The 18,141-nt window shown below is 44.5% G+C and overlaps 1 protein-coding gene across 1 annotated transcript in view; it reads left to right on the forward strand.

Moving 5' to 3' along the window:
• Nucleotides 1-18,141, forward strand: part of Thsd4 (thrombospondin type 1 domain containing 4) — a 694,201-nt gene that overhangs the window by 444,548 nt on the left and 231,512 nt on the right. The window lies entirely within an intron of this gene.

The raw sequence follows: 18,141 nt of genomic DNA on the forward strand, positions 1-18,141 counted from the left end.
GAACAAGAGGCCTGTTTGACTTTTTGTTTTTTATCCTGAAAGAGAGAGTTAGTGATTAACTACAAGAAGTGTGCTTGAAGTCAGATTAAACACTCTTGATGCCAGGTGCTGGGTTGCGATAGGGGAACTTAGTAAGGCTGGGAAAATACAGGGTTATTTTTCTAAATTATTAGAAAGTCAGACACTGGAAAATGATTCCAATGTGTCTAAAGTGACCTCTGCACACAAGACTGTTTTACACATGCACGCAAGGAGGCACACGCGTCAAGTTTGTTTGCAGCGGCTGACGGCCCTGGCACACCCATTTTCTCTGTCTGTCTCTCTCTCTCTCTCTTTGCTTCTTTCCCTCTCTCAAATAAGTAAACTAATAAAAATTCACTAGGGGACAAAGATGCTAATACATGCATACCTCCACAGTAGCATCAGCTGCCTGTGCTCGTGATTGCAGCGGCTTCAGAAAGCACCTCTTCCCCTAAATATCTGCTCATCAAGTTTGCATTGTTTCCAGAAATTTTACCCCTAGGAGAGCGGCACCTTGGTATCAGGGTAGTGTTCATTCTGTCACTAGGGTGTCACCACCTTTGAGCCCTACACTTGGCCCTGTTATCAGCGCCTTACACGCTAGTGGAGAATGATCTATGAAGTCTGTATTCTGGGCTAGGAAAAGGACCCTGAGGGGAAGGAAAGGGTGAAGAGAAGAATTAACATGCTGGGGAATACAAGTAAGGGACTCACTTAGATTTGTGAGTCAGGATGCCTCATTGAAACGTATCAGTCTACCTGAGACGCCCCCAAGAACAAGCAGTCCTTGCCAGGCAAAAGAGAGGAGGGAAGAGTTTACAACCACAGGAAAAGGGAGCATGTTTGCAGCAGGAAGGGCAGAGGTGGAAGAACTGGAAAGAGACCAGAGAGTAATAAGGAGCAAGTGGATTAGGACAAGATCCAATCCCAAGGTTTCCTGGCTCTGCTAATGACTCTGTGTGTGTGTGTGTGTGTGTGTGTGTGTGTGTATACGTGTGTGTATGTGTGTGTATGTGCATGTGTATTAGATGCAAGTGCCCTATGTGTGTGGATACCAGACTAGAATGTTGGTTTTCTTCTCTTATTCTTGTGCATTGTTTCCTTGAGAAAGAGTCACTGATTCTGAAGATGCCATTTTGTTTATTCATTTGCAAAGAGAGAGAAAAAGAAAAAGAAAGAGAGAGAGAGAGAGAGAGAAAGAATGGGGGCACCAGGGACTCTTGCCTCTGCAAACAGACTCTAGAAGTATATGCCACTTTGTGCATCTGGCTTTATATGGATACCGGGGAATTGAACTTCGGCCATCAGGCTTTGCAAGCAAGCTCCTCTAACCAGTGAGCCATCTCCCCAGCCCCAAAGCTTGCACAGTGATTTTCCAGTGAGTCCCAGTAATTCTCTTCCCCCTGAGGACTACGGTTACAGGCATACGTGTTAAGGATCAAACTAGAGACCCCACACTTGCAAGTCCCAAGTGCTTCTCGTTTATCCCGAGGGCAACAGGAAACCATGAGGCTTGTTCCTATTTGCATTTCACGGTGTCCTTCAGGGTAAGAGGCCAGTGAGGAGGCCTCCGAAACAGTCTGGGGAGGTGGTGGTGGTTTGGTGAGCGGAAGTAAAAGTGGACAGAGGTGGGTGAATTCAATACATGTTTCAAGACAGGTTCAGGGGGTCTGAGTTCAAGCTCTAGTGCCCACATGGTCACATGTGCCTGTAACCCCAGTCCTGTGGGGCGTGGAGACAGACGAATCGTTGGGGGCTTGATCAGCCAGTCTGGTGGAAGACAGCAGCTCAGCGAGGGATTCTGTCTCATGGAAACAACATAGAACAGCATAAAAAGGAACACCCGACATTCTCCCTTGGCCTCCACACACATGTATATGGCACATGTATGCACACCCCACACCACACCACAGCACAACATACACTCACACACACCCAAAAGTAGACCATGGGCTATACTTAACGAAGTCCAGTTAATTTTAGAAGAGGAATGACAATTAAGACTCTTTGGAAAAAGGACTGGGGAGATGGCTCAGCCACTAAAGGCACTTGCTTGCAAAACCTTCCTTCCCTTGTCCAATTCCCCAGAACCCACATCAAGCCAGATGCACAAAGTGGCACATACGTCTGGAGTTCATTTGCAGCAGCAAAAGACCCTGACGTGCCCATACTCTTCTTCCAGATCAATTGATCTCTTTCTTCTCACAAATAAATAAATAAAAATCGGGGGGCGGGGGCTGGGTGTGGTGCCAGACACCTTTAACGCTAGCACTTGGGAGGCTGAGGTAGGAGGATCACTGTGAGTTCAAGGCCACCCTGAGACTACATTAGCTAGTTCCAGGCCAGCCTGGGCCAGAGCAAGACTCTACCTCGAAAAACCAAAACTACTACTACTACTACTACTAATAATAATAATTTTTAAAAGAAGACTTTTGGAAGAAAGCTATGGAATTGGTTACCTCATCATTGTTAATCCAATGGAAATGTTTTCTCAGGCCTGTTTGGGGAAAGGTTTAAAGTCCTCCATTTACACAGAGAATTAACACCTCTGGCAATGGGCAAACTAGTCCTTCTGAGATTATGCACCTGTCTGCTTGTGCCTTTTGGAACATGATTTGCTTTTGCAAAGCAATGTAGGTCCTTGCTGTTTCTGGGGCCAGGTGTCCGCAGGTTGAGTCAATTACCTGTAGAGGGAGCTGTTACATCTTTTGGCCTAGTTAGGTTACCATTGGGGCAGTTGTCCAATAGCTCTAATCAGAGTCAAAATAAATTTCATTATTCCCTGCTGTTACTAAAAATTTCTGAAGTTTGTAGTAGAAACACTGGAAAATGGAGATTAACAAATGGGAGAGGAAAAAAATTACCACTGAGGGGTAACTAGCATTAATTACCCTTTGGAGAACTGTCGTGTAAGCACCTTGTTTTCTGTGCTCATCCACGGTAGGAACGCTTTCTCCTCAACATTGTTTATTGTGAGTTTACTTGGACAGGTAAATTGCCACACGAATATAGCCGATGCCAATTGGTGTCAGTAAATATCACAACCTGGTCCTGCCATCAGAACTTTATACTCTAGTGGAATAAGTCTTATAACTAAAATCATTTTCAAAAATATTCAATCAGAGGTCAGGTATGGTGCTTTGCACCTTTAATCTCAGCACTTGGGAAGCAGAGTTAAAAGGATTGCTGCGAGTTTGAGGCCAGCCTGGAGCTAGAGTGGGTTCCAGGTCAGCCTGGGCTAGAGTAAGACTCTACCTCACAAAAGAAAGAAAGAGAGAAAGAGAGAAAGGAAGGAAGGAAGGAAGGAAGGAAGGAAGGAAGGAGGGAGGGAGGGAGGGAGGGAGGGAGGGAGGGAGGGAGGGAGGGAGGGAGGGAGGGAAGGAAGGAAGGAAGGAAGGAGGGAAGGAAGGAAGGAAGGAAAAAATTTTTAAAAATATACAATCAGACAACTCAGATCCTGTGGTTTAACATTTACGTATTTGCACATTTTCACTATTACAAGTGATACCAACGTGAAAATTGTTTCTAGATAATTTTGGTTCATGTCTCTCTCAGATATGCAGAACTGGTGCTAGCTCGAAATGTATACATGTTTAAGCCTTCCGATATTACCTGTTTAGGACTTTATGACTCCAACTGTTGACACTACTCCCCACCCCACCCCCAAGAAAGGACCACCAGCAACACTAGGGGCTTTTATCCACCCCCAGACCCACTGATTAAAAACCTTGTTCAGATCGCAGGTGACTTGTGTACACATGGCGTTTGAAAAGCCAGGCCTCCAGAGCACCTGTGCCGATTTAGCCTTATAGCGTGCCACCCGCTGCTTAGACCACCCACTTCCCTGGACTCGGGCCATCGGTGTATGTTTATCATTCATGAAAGCCATTCCCAGTGCAAGTGCATTAAGTGAGTGTGGGCAACATGTTACTCTACATTTCCTTGGTTACTACTAATGCATTTCGTATTACGTGTCTATATCGTATGTCTTCACTTGCCAGTCGCCCATTCACAGTCTTTCCCACTTCTGTATCATCATTTTTTCCAGATGGATAATTTTGGTGGTTTTTTTTAATTGAATTTATTTATCATTGCCCATTGTTAAGAAAATTAGAAAATAACTAAAATTTAAAAGATAAAACAAGAATGTACGCAAGGGCATAGACGGTGGCGTACACCTTTACTCCCAGCACTCGGGAGGCTGAGGTGGGAGCATTGTCTGAGTTCGAGGCCACCCTGAGACTACATAGTGAATTCCAGGTCAATCCAGGCTGGAGAGTGAGACCCTAGCTCAAAAACAAAAGCAAGAATGTGGTAATCATCATTCATGTTAATACAAAGGAGAATGTTAAAGAGAGCCTGCTTTTGAAAAATAGTTTTGTTAAGATCAACTTCCCTTATGAAACTCACTGACTTGAAATGTACAGTTCGTGGTTTTTAGAATAGAGTTTTGCAACAGCCAGTACAATCAAACTTTAGAACATTTCATTGCCTTCCCAAAAGAATTCCATAGTCCTTCCCCACTTCTCTATAAATGTGTTTATTCTGGACATTTCACATAAAGAGAATTAATCATTCATGTACAAGATTTTCCATGGATACATGAGGTCATTTCTCCAGGAATGAACCTGCCGGGTTACGTGATAATTATATATTCAACCACCCTGCATCACATGCTTATGCCCCTCACCATGGTATACGAGTTCAACATCTCCATAGCCTTGCCAACATGCATCCATCATTATTATTTGTGTTTTTGATTAGTGTCTATGCAGTGATGTCTTTTGTGCATTCAAGTCCTTTTCCCCATTTTTAGTTGACTTGCTTTAAAAACTCATACTCCTGTATTCCGCACATGAGCTTCTGATGACACCTGATCTGCAAATATCTTCTCTCATTCTCATTTTGTCCTTTCACTGTCACTCTAGTGTCACTAACAACATTAAACTCTTCAATTTTGATAAAATCTCATTTATTCATCCTTTTCCTGTCTCACTGCACCTAAGAAGAAATCACCTACTCCAGGTAATGGAATTGACTCCTGTGTTTGATTCTTCAAGTTTTTATGTCGGAGCTTCTCATATTTAGGTCTCTGTGTTACTGTCCTGTGGCTTCTGTAATGAATTAACACGAAGCTTAAAACAACACAAGTTGGGTGTGAGGGGGGGATGGCTCAGTGGGAACACTTAGCTCTAAGCACGGGAACTGGAGTTCAGACCCCGAGGACCCGCATAAATATTTGGTGGACATGGCCACCCACCTGCAATCCCAGTGCTCGGGAGGCAAAGATGGGGTTGAGGGACGGAAATACCCAAGTTCTGGGTGCAAGTGAGAGACCCTGCCTTTATTTCATTAAATAAAGTGGAGAGTGATTGATGGCACCTGATGTCAATCTCTGGCTATCACGCACATACACATACACACACTAAAAAAAATCAGGGGTCCAGAGAGATGGTTCAGTGGTTAAGGCACTTGCCTGTGAAACCTAAGGACCCAGGTTCAATTTCCCAGAATCCACGTAAGCTAGATGCACAAGGTGGAGTTATTTGCAGTGGCTGGAGGCCCTGGTGTGCCCATTCTCTCTCTGTCAGCCTCTGTCTCTCTTAAGTAAACAAAATAAATCAGAAGGCCAAACTGGACTTCACTTGCCCACAACCGAAGTGTCCACCACACCACACACCTGGGAAGGAGAAGGTAAGGCCTTCTTGCTACTTCCGCCTACCGCATGCTCCCTGGCTCCTGGCTTCCTTTCATCCACAAAGACAGCGATGTGGGGGGGGGGGGGGCGGCAGGGGATGAGTTCTTCTCACATTAAATTACTCTGACTTCCTGATCTGTCTTGTTCTTCCACACGTAAAGGACCCTTGTAATTAAATGGACCCACCTGATAATCCAAGATATACTCTCTACATTTTTGTTTTCAAGGTAGGGTCTCACTCTAGTGAGGCCAACCTGGAAACTCACTCCATAGTCTCAGGCTGACCTCAAACTCATAGCAACCCTCCTACCTCTGCCTCCTGAGTGCTGGGATTAAAGGTGTGCACCACCATGCCCTGGCTATGCTATTTTAAAGTCACATGATTAGCCATGTTGGTTCCACCTGCCATAATGTCAAAACGTCCCATGCTCCAGGGATTAGGGCATGGACATGTTGGGGGCCTACCACAGTCTATGATCCATGTACTTTTTTTGTTTTATTTATCCTTGAAAAATTAACGTCTATATTAATGCTGTGACGCACAGTGCTTTGATGTGTACACACACTATGGAATGGCTAAATCAAGCTAATTAACTTACCGGGGCTGGAGAGACTTCTCAGTGGTTAAGGCGCCTAATGACCAGGGTTCGATTCCCCACTTACCCATGTAAAGCCAGATGTACAAAGAGGTGCATATGTCTGAGGTTTTGTTTACGGAGGCTAGAAGCCCTGGCATGCCCATTCTCTTTCTCTCTCTCTGGAAATATAAATAAATAAATAAAACATTAAAAACATACTTGTTACCTTATATTCAATTTTCAAGTGTATGACACACTGTTATTAACTTTAGTCAGTATAACGGGTCTGTGATCCATTTTATGTTAATCTTTTTGTTACTTTTATTTATTTATTTTTTACAAATTTTTATTAACAACTTCCATGATCATAAAAAAAAAATCTCAGGGTAATACCCTACCTCCCCCCGCTTTCCCCTTTGAAACTCCATTCTCCATCATATCACCTCCCCATCTTAATCAGTCTCTCTTTTATTCTGATGTCATGATCTTTTCCTCCTCTTACGATGGTCTTGTGTAGGTAGTGTTGGGTACTGTGAGGTCATGGATATCCAGGCCATTTTGTGTTGGGGGGAGCACGTTGAAAGGAGTCCTACCCTTCCTTTGACTCTTACATTCTTTCCACCACCTCTTCCTCATTAGACACTGAGCCTCAGAAGGAATAATAGAGATATTACAGTACTGAGCACTCCTGTCACTTCTTTCCAGCACCATGGTGCCTTCTGAGTCATCCCAAGGTCACTGCTCTCTGAAAAGAGAAGATTTTTTTACCAAAAGTGAGAGTAGCATTAATATAAGGGTGTGGACATTAAGAGAAGTGCTTACTGGGCAGTTTGATAAACATAGTATATACATTTAGCCAGACAGCAGCAGATGTTATTTTCCTAGGGCTCATGACTACCCCTGTTTTCAGTATCAGGGATGTATTCCCTCCCATGGAGCGGGCCTCCAGTCCTATTAGAGGACAGTTAGTTTCCACCATGACAGATGTGCCACTATTGCACCCATTGGCTCATTTGACCTGACTGGCTAAATATAAGGCTTGCAGTGTCCACTGTTGAGTACCTTCACTGGTGATTTCTCTATGTCCCATTCATTTTGAGTTAATTTTTGGGTGCAGTATGAGGCAGGGGTCTCACTTCATTCTTTCATGTGTAGGTAGCCACCTGTGCTTGATAGCATCATTATTCTTCACCACAGATGTGACCTACCTTTGTGTTAAAGCCTGGCCTAAAGATGTGCTGGTATCCACAACTAGATGATGGCATGGCCCCTTTAAACGATCGGATCAGGGTTTACTTTTTGGGGACGCTACGGTCTACTTAGCAACTATCTGTGGTTGGATGTTGCAGCCAGCATTTCACTGTGAAACTTATCTTTGTGAGACACTCTTTAAACAACTCACGACAGACACGAGTCTTTCCCATTATGTGCACTGCAATTTTGCTCTGGAATTATTCACTTCTCTCCACCAGCCTGGCTCAAGCTCTTATCCCTTTTCAATCCAGACCACAGCCACAATCTAATAAGGGGTTTCCCAGCTTTCTTCCTCGCCGCCTTCAGACCCTTTCTCCGCACAACAGAGTGGCCTTTGCAAAAATGCAAATATGACCTTGTACCGGCTGCCCCTGCCCTTTCAACTGGAGTCTTCCGGGGAGAAAGACAAAACTCTTTTTCAGGGCACCTCCCTTTGTCTTTGGTCCTGACGCTGATGCTGCGGCTCCCCCTCACTGTTCACCCACACCTGCTCCGTCTCTGCCCGTCATGAAAGACCTTCCAGCCCCCATCGCAAGCCAATCTCCCTAATGATCGCAGGCCTCTTAGACCACCACGCGTCTCTCCCCAGCAGCCTTTTTTTGCGATGCAGGCTCAGATGTGCTTGTTGGATTTCAGTAGTGTCCGCCAGGCAGCTCCACAAAGAGCCTGCTCTTGCTGATTACTTTCTTTCCTGATAGATGCCGATGATATTTTGAGTAAATGAACCCGCGAAATGAATGTTGCACTCTGTCTATGACTTTTAATTCTGTTTCTGGTATTTTTTGACGTACAGAGTTTGCTGTTTTCCCTGGTTGTTTTAAATCCTGTATTGGTTGAATATTTCTTTGCTACGTCCAATGTTATCTTTTGTAGTGTGAATGTTTATTCTGTGCCATTATTTTTTTTTTGAGGTTATTTTTTGGTATTATGGCTCAGTTAAAAGACCTTGGATGATGGGGATGTATGAACATCACTGAGATTGATTAAAAAGAAAAATGGGGGCTTTTAAAGTTGGACTGAATGCATTGCATTTTATATCATGGATGGTTATCAGTTCATGGGGGCCAGGGGTGAAATGTGGTGGTTTGATTCAGGTGTCCCCCATAAACTTAGGTGTTCTGAATGCTGGGTTCCCAGCTGATGGAGTTTTGGGAATTAATGCCTCCTGGAGGGAGTGTATTGTTGGGGGCAGGCTTATGGGTGTTATAGCCAGTTTCCCCTTGCCAGTGTTTGGCACACTCTCCTGTTGTATGTTGGCCAGGGGGTGATGTCCACCCTCCGCGCATGCTGTCATTTCCCCTGCCTTCGTGGAGCTTCCCCTCGAGCCTGTAAGCCTAAATAAACCTCTTCTTTTTTTCCCCACAAGCTGCTCTTGGTTGGATGATTTATACCAGCAATGTGAACCTGACTGCAAATTATCTATCTATCTTATCTATCCACACAAATGCATGTCTTCTATTATTTCTGATCTTGTTAGAACTATGCTTACCAAACCTCTCCATTCACAAATATAGAAATTTAGAAATTATTTTCTAAATATATTTTATTTATTTATTTGAGAGAGAGAACGGGCACGCCAGGGCCTCCAACCACGGCAAACGAACTTCAGATGCTTGCGCCCCCTTGTGGATCTGGCTTACATGTGTGCTGGAGAGTCAAACGGGGATCCTTTGGCTTTGCAGCACTAAGCCATCTCTCCAGACCCTAGACATTATTTTCTTACAGTTTTCATACCTCTGTTGTTTGTATATGATCTTTTTTTTAAAATGACTTTCAGGTAGTCCTCTCTTTTTTTTCTTTTTTTTGTTTATTTTTATTTATTTATTTGACAGAGACAGGGGAAGAGGCAGAGAGAGAGAAAGAGAGAGAGAGAGAGAGAGAGAGAGAGAGAGAGAGAGAGAGAGAGAGACGGAGGGAGAATGGGCACACCAGGGCCTCCAGCCACTGCAAACAAACTCCAGACATGTGCCCCTGTGTGCATCTGGCTAACATGGATCCTGGGGAATCAAGCCTCAAACCAGGATCCTTAGGCTTCACAGGCAAGTGCTTAACCACTAAGCCATCTCTCCAGCCCTGTATGTGATCTTTAATTCACCTGATTTTCATTGATTTTGGCATAGGGGATAAATTAGAAAAATAACGAGTTACTTCTCAATGGTTAGCCATATTTCTAACTTTCCCCCCAACCATTCCTTACTGATGTGAATTGGTTCGTTGCCTCATACCAGTCTTTGCACAGGTTTACTCGGGTCATGACTTGTCTTCCTTCACCCACAGTGGTTTAGTTGTTGTAGATTTGTGTTGTGTTTTAATATCTGGCAGTCACATTTCAGAAGAAAATATATTCACATAAAGTGATGCTTTGAGCTCATATGATTTGAAATGGAAGTTTCCTGAGCAGAGAAGTATTGCTGAGTATGGGTAAGTAGCAATAAAGACAGCAGAGGAATCTTTTTCAGAGCAGCCAAATGGGCATCCAGTTTGCTATCACACAAACTGATGGGTCCATCCTTCAAATTTCTGATTTAGCAAATCAAAGGTGGAGCCCAAGTATTTTCAAAGCTGCCACGTTCTCTGATGCAGCTAGTCCCAAGAACACATTTAGAGAACCCCTACTTTCCAGAACATTCTGTTTGTTTGTTTGTTTGTTTGTTTATTTATTTATTTATTTATTTATTTATTTATTTATTTATTTGATAGAGAGTAAGAGGGAGGGAGAGAATGGGCCCACCATGGCCTCCAGCCACTGTAAACAAACCCAAGACACATGTGCCCCCTTGTGCATCTGGTTTATGTGGGCCCTGGGGAATCGAACTTGGGTCCTTTGGCTTGGCAGGCAAATGCCTTAACCACTAAGCCATCTCCCCAGCCCCAGAACATTCTTCAAGGAATGAATATGGCCAACACGAGAATAGTCCTGCTGTGTTCTCTGATTTAACTCCCTCGGTATGCTCTTAGAGTGAGCGTCCACCTGCCCTGTGTGCCTTGTGTGAACATCTTCCTGACAGGGTCTTAGTTCTTATGACAGCCATGAACCCAGTTGAGCCAAGTGTCTTTTCTTCCTCTGATTCCGAGAGCTGCTCAGCCTGCCCACAGAGCTACCCTACTGGCCACAGGCGCTTTTCCAGCCAGGCCTTGGCCCAAAGGAGAGAAAGAGAAGGGTGCAGGGGTCTGGGTTGTAAGTTCTCGTGATTTTTCCCATGCCTTTGATGGAGAGTTGTTGAGGGCTTTCTTCTCACCTCTGTGGTGGCCAGTTAATGATGCCATGACTCACTCAACGGGCACATTAATTACTCACACCTGTCTTTTCTGTCCCTTTCTGCCCCTGCAGCCAGCAACTTGACTCCGCGACCTACCCCTGTTCCACACAATGCAAACAGATTGAAAGGAATAAATATGGCTGTGTAGTCATGCTATGCAGTGTGTGAAAGGGCAAAAAAGAGTGGGTTGCAAGCAATTTTAAGGTTGCATTAAGGGGTTTATGAAGATACAGCAAAAGACTTGAAGAGGCAGAGGAATATAGACAATGCAATGAATAAATCCAGGGAAGATGGACTGGAGAGATGGCTCAGTGGTTAAAGGTGCTTGCTTGCAAAGTCTGATGGTCTCAGCTTTGATTCCCCAGGACCCATGTAAAGCCAGATGCACAAAGTGGCACATGCATCTGGAGTTCATTGGCAGTGGCAAGAGACCCTAGCACACCCATTCTCTCCCCACCTCTCTCCATCTCCTTGCAAATAAATACATAAAGTATTTTTAAGAGAATTAAAAAATAAATGCATAAATACAGGGACGAGAAGGGATAACTATCCCATACTTTCCACACTGACAAATTCTGATGAATAAATGTGGCAGGTCTATTAGAACACTCCATTAATAATTGCTGCAGGCAAGATCTACTGATGGATATTAAAATTAATGGGTGAGACTGTAAGGAGAAACAGATTACTTGTATAGCCTCAGTGCTTCCTCCCCCAGTATTTATTAATTGCCGTGATAGCTTTAACATATGTCCAAATAGTCACTGGTATGTCCCCTCTAGGAAGTGGAGCTTAATTCCACTAGACTTATTGACTCATTTATAATGGGTAGAATCATGGAGAAAGCAAAGAAAAAAAAAAGCACAACAGTGATTTTGCCATGGAGAAACATGGCAGGTGGCACTTTAACCAAGCAGTCAAGGTTCACAACACCAGTAATACATCACGTGGAGATAGTATATTCCTGATGGATGTGATGAGAATGGCATGTCACTCCTATGGTATCCTGCCCCTAAACATATTAACTCTTTCCTAATCATTAAAACAATCAAGGTAAAACAAAGTTGAGGGCTCATCTAAAAAAAAAAAAATGGACCAGTATTCTTCAAAAATACCAAAGTCGGGCTGGAGAGATGGCTTAGCCGTTAAGCGCTTGCCTGTGAAGCCTAAGGACCCCGGTTCGAGGCTCGGTTCCCCAGGTCCCATGTTAGCCAGATGCACAAGGGGGCGCACGCGTCTGGAGTTCGTTTGCAGAGGCTGGAAGCCCTGGCGCGCCCATTCTCTCTCTCTGCCTCTATCTGTCTTTCTCTCTGTGTCTGTCGCTCTCAAATAAATAAATAAAAAATGGACAAAAAATTAAAAAAAAAATACCAAAGTCATAAAAAAGAAAGTGAGGGGGCTGGAGAGATGGCTTAGTGGTTAAGGCATTTGCCTGTGAAGCCTAAGGACCCAGGTTCGATTTTCCAGGTCCTACATAAGCCAGATGCACATGGTGGGATGCAAGCGTGCAAGGTTGCACGTAAGCACAAGGTGGCGCACGTGTCTGGAGTTTGATTGCAGTGGCGGAGGGCCCTGTGGCGCCAATTCTTTATCTTTCTCTCTCTCTCTCACTCTCGCATAAAAAAGGACAGTCTGTTGGGCTTGCCTCAAAAAAAAAAAAAAAAACAAAAAAAAAAAACAACCAAAGGTGGATGGCACTTGAAGATGACCTAATGACCCACGCTTGTCCTCTGACCTTCACATGCATGTACACACACACACACACACATACACACACACACACAGAGACGCAGACACAGACCCTTTATGTTCATAAGCCTGAAAAGACATAGGAGATGCAATGATAATATGCAAAGTAGAATTCTGGGCTGTGCTCTGATATAGAAAATAGACATCCTATGGGAAAATCTGAGTAAAGTCTATAGTTGAGCTAACATTTTGCCAGTGCTAACTTCCTAGCTTTTATAACTTGTTGCCCTTGTCATTTAAGATATTAGCATTGGAAAGAGCTAGGTGATGATAGAGCATGACCCTGTGCAATTAGTCTATACACACAGAGTTATTTCAATATAGAGTTTTAAAAATCAGAGAGAGCTGGGTGTAGTGGTGCACACTTTTAATCCCAGCACTTGGGAGGCAGAGGTAGGAGGATCGCTGTGGGTTCGAGGCCACCCTTGAGGCTACATAGTGAATTCCAGGTCAGCCTGGGCCAGAGTGAGACCCTACCTCAAAAAAAAAAAAAAAAAATCAAAGAGAAACATGATTTGGATTCACATCGTGGAAGATGCCCAGAGCTTTTTCTGGAGAAGAAGGCTGGAAGGAGACAAGAGAGTTGCAACAGAAAGTCAAGATGACGTGGTGGGTGGAAGTAAAGACAGGAGGATCCAGAGAGATGTCTGGAAGGAATCTCAATAAGACCGAGTGATGGTCTAGCTGAGCAAGGAGATGAGGAGGTCAGAGGTCTCTCACCGACACCGTCTTCAGTCTCTGGAACTGTGCAGGTGATGGTGTCTTGTCATTCATGGAGTCAAGGGAACAGAGGAAGGACAGGCTTCTGGGATTGTTGAGTTCTGCTTTAGACCTGTTGAGCTTGTGGCACATTTGGGAGACCCGCATCAGCGCAAAGCAGCCGGATCTGTGGGCCTACAGTTCCGGAGGAAGACCTGGCTAGTCACAGTTGTGGGGAGTCATGAGTGTGCAACTACCCAGTTGAGGATCACCCTCGTGAATCAGTGAGCTGGCCACAGGCGAGCAGATAGAGATGAGAGAAGTTCTAGAACACAGGCATTTGGCAGCTCAGCCCAGGAGGTGTCAAGGAGGATACAGAGTGTTCAGAATAATGGGGACAGTGCAGGAGGTGACAGCTCAGGGGATGGGGAAGCTGCTAGGACCAGAACATGCCACACACGCACACACACCCCTGGATGGCTGGTATCAAATGTGGAAGATAGCAAGCTTAGGCAAGATGGAGATAAACAGAAGCTTCGTGTGTTGCTGGTAGAAATGGAAATGGTAATAGCCAGTATGGAAAAAAAGTTTGTCAGATACTTGAAACATTAACCATAGAATCACAGCAATCCTAATGTCAGCTTTATGTCCAAGACAGTCACAAGTAGGGTTTCTGATGAGTAACCTTTACAGCCATGTTCTGTGCAGGGTTACTTACAAAGTCTATAAAACGGAATAATAGTCAACCCTAAAGCTAAAAACCAGTCTTTATTTGAGAAATAACAAAGTAGATTTAGAGAGAATGGGTGTGCCACAGCCGCTAGCCACTGCAAATGAACTCCAGACGCATGCTCCACTTTGTGCATCTGGTTTTACATGGGCATCAGGATATCAAACCTGTGTCCTTTGGCTTTGCTGGCAAGAACCTTGACCATTAAGCTATCTCTCCAAGCCAAGAAATAAAGGGCTTTTAACTTTTTTATTAATTTATTTTATTTATTTGAGGGACAGGGAGGGGGAGAGAGAGAGAGATAGGCAGAGAGACAGAGAGAAAGGGTGTGCCGGGGCCTTTAGCTATTGTAAATGAACTCCAGACAGATGTGCCACCTTGTGCATCTGGCATACATGGGTACTGGTAAATCAAACCTGAGTCCTTTGGCTTGGCAGGAAAATGTCTTAACTATTAAGCCATTTCTCCAGCCCAAAATAAAGTTATGTACTGTGGCATAAATGAACTCTGAAAACAACATACTAAATGAGATAAGTCAGAGAGAAAAGGACAAATAGGTGAGGCGTGGGCAGGAGGATCACCATGAGTTTGAGGCCAGCCTTAGACTACATTATGAGTTCCAGGTCAGCCTGGGCTAAAGCAAGACTCTACCTTGAAAATCCAAAAAGAAGAAGGAGGGGGAGGAGAGAAAAGGACAAATAATACATGATTCCATATTTGTAAAATATAAATAAGTAAAGTTTGCCAAGGACCAACAGGAAAGGGAGGTGGAGAGTTACTGTTTAGTGAACACAGAACTTCTGTTTAGGGAAATGAAAGCTTTCTGGAAATGGCTGGAGAGATTGCTTAGTGGTTAAGACGTTCGCCTGTGAAGCCTAAGGAATCACATTAGACTCTCCAGGTCCCACGTAAGCCAGATGTACAGGTGACACAAACACGCAATGTCACACATGTGCACAAGGGGGCGCACACATCTGGAGTTCAATTTCAGTGGCTGGAGGCCCTGGCCTGCCAGCTCTCCCCCCACCCCCTCTTTCTCTGCCTCTCTCAAATAAATAAAAACTATAAAAAAGTTTCTAGAAATAAATACTGGTGATGGTTGACAACATCACGAATGTGCTTAATGCCACTGAATTGTACAATGAAAAATACTGAAAATGGTACACTTTATATTGGATATATTTTACCACACATTCCCTTCAAGGGGCACTGTACTTAATGCTGCCAAGAAGTCAAAAAACAGGGCTTAGAAATTTAACCTTTTATTTTGAACCACTGGTAAAATTTCCAGAGTCCTTCAAGTGGAGCAGAAATGTCAAAACTCAGATTGCAGGGAATTAAAGGATGATTGACAAGTGTCTTAAACTAGGGGCTGGTAAACTATGACCAAATCTGGCCTGTTGCCTATTTTGTAAACAAAGTTTTATTGGCACACAAACAACACCCATTATGTGTACGTTACTTGAGGCTGCTTGTGACCTATGAGAGTAGTTAAGAAGTCGCCATAGAGACCGTGTGGTCTGCAAAGCTGACAATATTTACTACCCAACCCTTTGGAGAAAGTTTCCCTTACCCCTGGCTAGGAAATAGCTCTGGTGTCTTAAGAACTTTGGCTTTCTTATGTAATTCCTATGATTCTGGGAGGTTACTGAGTAGATAGCAGTGCCTCCTCTGACTAGGTAGCAGAACAGGCCCAATGCTGAATAGAAGGGAGGTGGGTGGGCAGGAGGAAATGCATTTCTTCCTTTCTCTGCACCTTGCTGTAGTCCTGAGTCACTGTGCCTAAACTAATGGCTTGAGGAATTGTTACTGAGGACATAAAAATAAGTGGGAAGATGGGGAGTGAATGAATCTGACACATTAATGTTAGCAGAATGAGTGTACATTAAGGAATTAAAAAAATTTGCATGCATGTATATAAGCATGTGTGCGTATGGCCACATGTATGTTAGGGCACATACGTGGAGGTCAGAGGACCACCTCAAGGTGTCTGTGCTCTTCTTACGCCTTCTTTGAGGCCTTCAGATTCTGACACGCTGGGGTCACAGGTGCATGAGTCACTTTGCGTCTAGGGTTGAATGCTGGGGAATCGAACTCAGGTCAGCAGGTTTTGCAAGCAATCGCCTGTAGCTGCTGAGCCATGTCTCCAGCACTGAAGGATGGTTTTAAGGAAATAAGGCCTACCCCTTGGTAGATGCAGAATGCTCATCCAAATGTGGCTTGGGGACAGGAGGAACACAGCACCCTCCTTCCTCTCACACATCTAGGAAAGGGAATTGTCTATGCTTCTCACCCAAACCCTCTCAGAGAGCTCACTGGTAAGTCACTGTGTAGCTTGCGATAATAAACGTTTTGAGATAAAAGGCTGTGAAATGAGCAGTGAGGGTCAGAGTTGCAGGAATTATAAAGCAGGAAAATGTCCTCAACCTGAGCCTTTTGAGTGTTCGTTATTTTACTCTCTGAGGCTAAGTTCTAAACTAACTTCAGGCCAAAGACAAAGCCAGGGTCTTTAGGACTTTCCCTGTGCCAAACTGTGTGTATAGCCTGACCTCACTTATAATCCTTCGAACCACTGAGTAGCACTCCCCCATCTCACAGGATGAGTGATTGGGGCTCGCAGAGGTTATTATCCAGAGGAACCCCCCCCCACCACCATGGAGTTGGTTGGGGATCTGGGGTTCGAACCAGCATCTGCACGATTCCAGGACCTGCAGCTATTTCCAGTGCACCCTTCAGTCACCCTAGGCTCCATGCACTGACTGCCTCAGAACGCTTCCCTGAGCCCCATCCAGGCAGGACCCTGTACTTGGTGGGCAGTCGTTCAGTTTGGACCGTGACCCATGCTATGGCAGAATAAGAGCCTTCACTGAAGCTGTGTCTTAGGTGGACTGTCCTCTCATAAGTTCCCCTCTCCAGCTGGCTGCCTGGACTCCTCCAAGCCCCACTATGGTGCTCATTCTGAGTCTAGTGAGAGATGGGGTTTCGCTCCTTTCAAACCATCTTGTAAGCTTGAAGAGATTGCTTAGTGGTTAGGGCACTTGCCTACAAAGCCTAAAGACCCAGATTTGATTCTCCAGGTCCCACCTAAGCCAGATGCGCATGGTGGTGCGTGCACCTGGAGTTTGTTTGCAGTGGCTGGAGGCCCTGGCATGCCCATCCTCTTTTCTTCTTCTCCTCTTTCTTCTTCTTCTTCTCTCTCTCTCTCTAATAAATGAATAAAAAAAATTAAAAAAAAACATCTTGTATCTCCACACATTCTTCTAGTACTAAAACCCAGGATTCACTCATCCCCACTTTCCCACTTATTTTTTTTTATTTTTTCTAATATTCTTTTTTATTTTTTAATATTTTTTTCTTTTTTTAAATTTTATTTTATTTATTTATTTGAAAGAGAGAGAATGGGCATTCCAGGGCCTCTAGCCACCGCAAACGAACTCCAGACACATGCACCACTTTGTGCATCTTGCTTATGTGGGTACTGGAGAATTGAACCTTGGTCCTTAAGCTTCAGAGGCAGATGCCTTAACCGCTAAGCCATCTCTCCAGCACCCCCACTTATTTTGACATCCTCAATAATAATTCCTCAGGCTGTTGGTTTAGGCACAAGTGACCCAAGCATGCAAGCAAGGGATAAAGTGGCTTCCCCAGTTTCCATTTATGCCTCTGTGAACGGTACACAGCCAAACAGCAGACTGGTGACTTCCTTATCCTTCACAGCTGCCCTTGATCATGAAGTCTTTGCCCTGGCTTCTGCAACCATCAAATCAGGACAGGGGAATGCAGGATACAACTAACCTCTGATTGTGTCCATCAGAAAAATCAACCATATGCCAGAGAGAGTTGGCAATTTGAACAGGTACACACAGCTCATCCACCTCAGGCCCTGATCTAAGACAGCCCCGGGTCTCCCGGGTCTCCCAGCTGCCAGATTGAAGGTCATCCTATTACAGTTCCTTGTCTGCTCCCTGCCTCAGTGGACGAGGCAGGGCCATCCCCCCTGCACGTGAAGCACTTACCTTAGAGCCCTTTTCATGAATGAGACCAGATGCAGAACTCCACATTGATCATTTCTGTCCCTCCCCTTTTTCTGCTTTCTGTTAAAGGCACCCCCCCCCAACACACACACCCAGCTCCCAGCTGGCTCCTGTCCCC

This window comes from Jaculus jaculus, chromosome 10 (assembly GCF_020740685.1).
Source record: "Jaculus jaculus isolate mJacJac1 chromosome 10, mJacJac1.mat.Y.cur, whole genome shotgun sequence".
Classification (NCBI taxonomy): Eukaryota; Metazoa; Chordata; class Mammalia; order Rodentia; family Dipodidae; genus Jaculus; species Jaculus jaculus.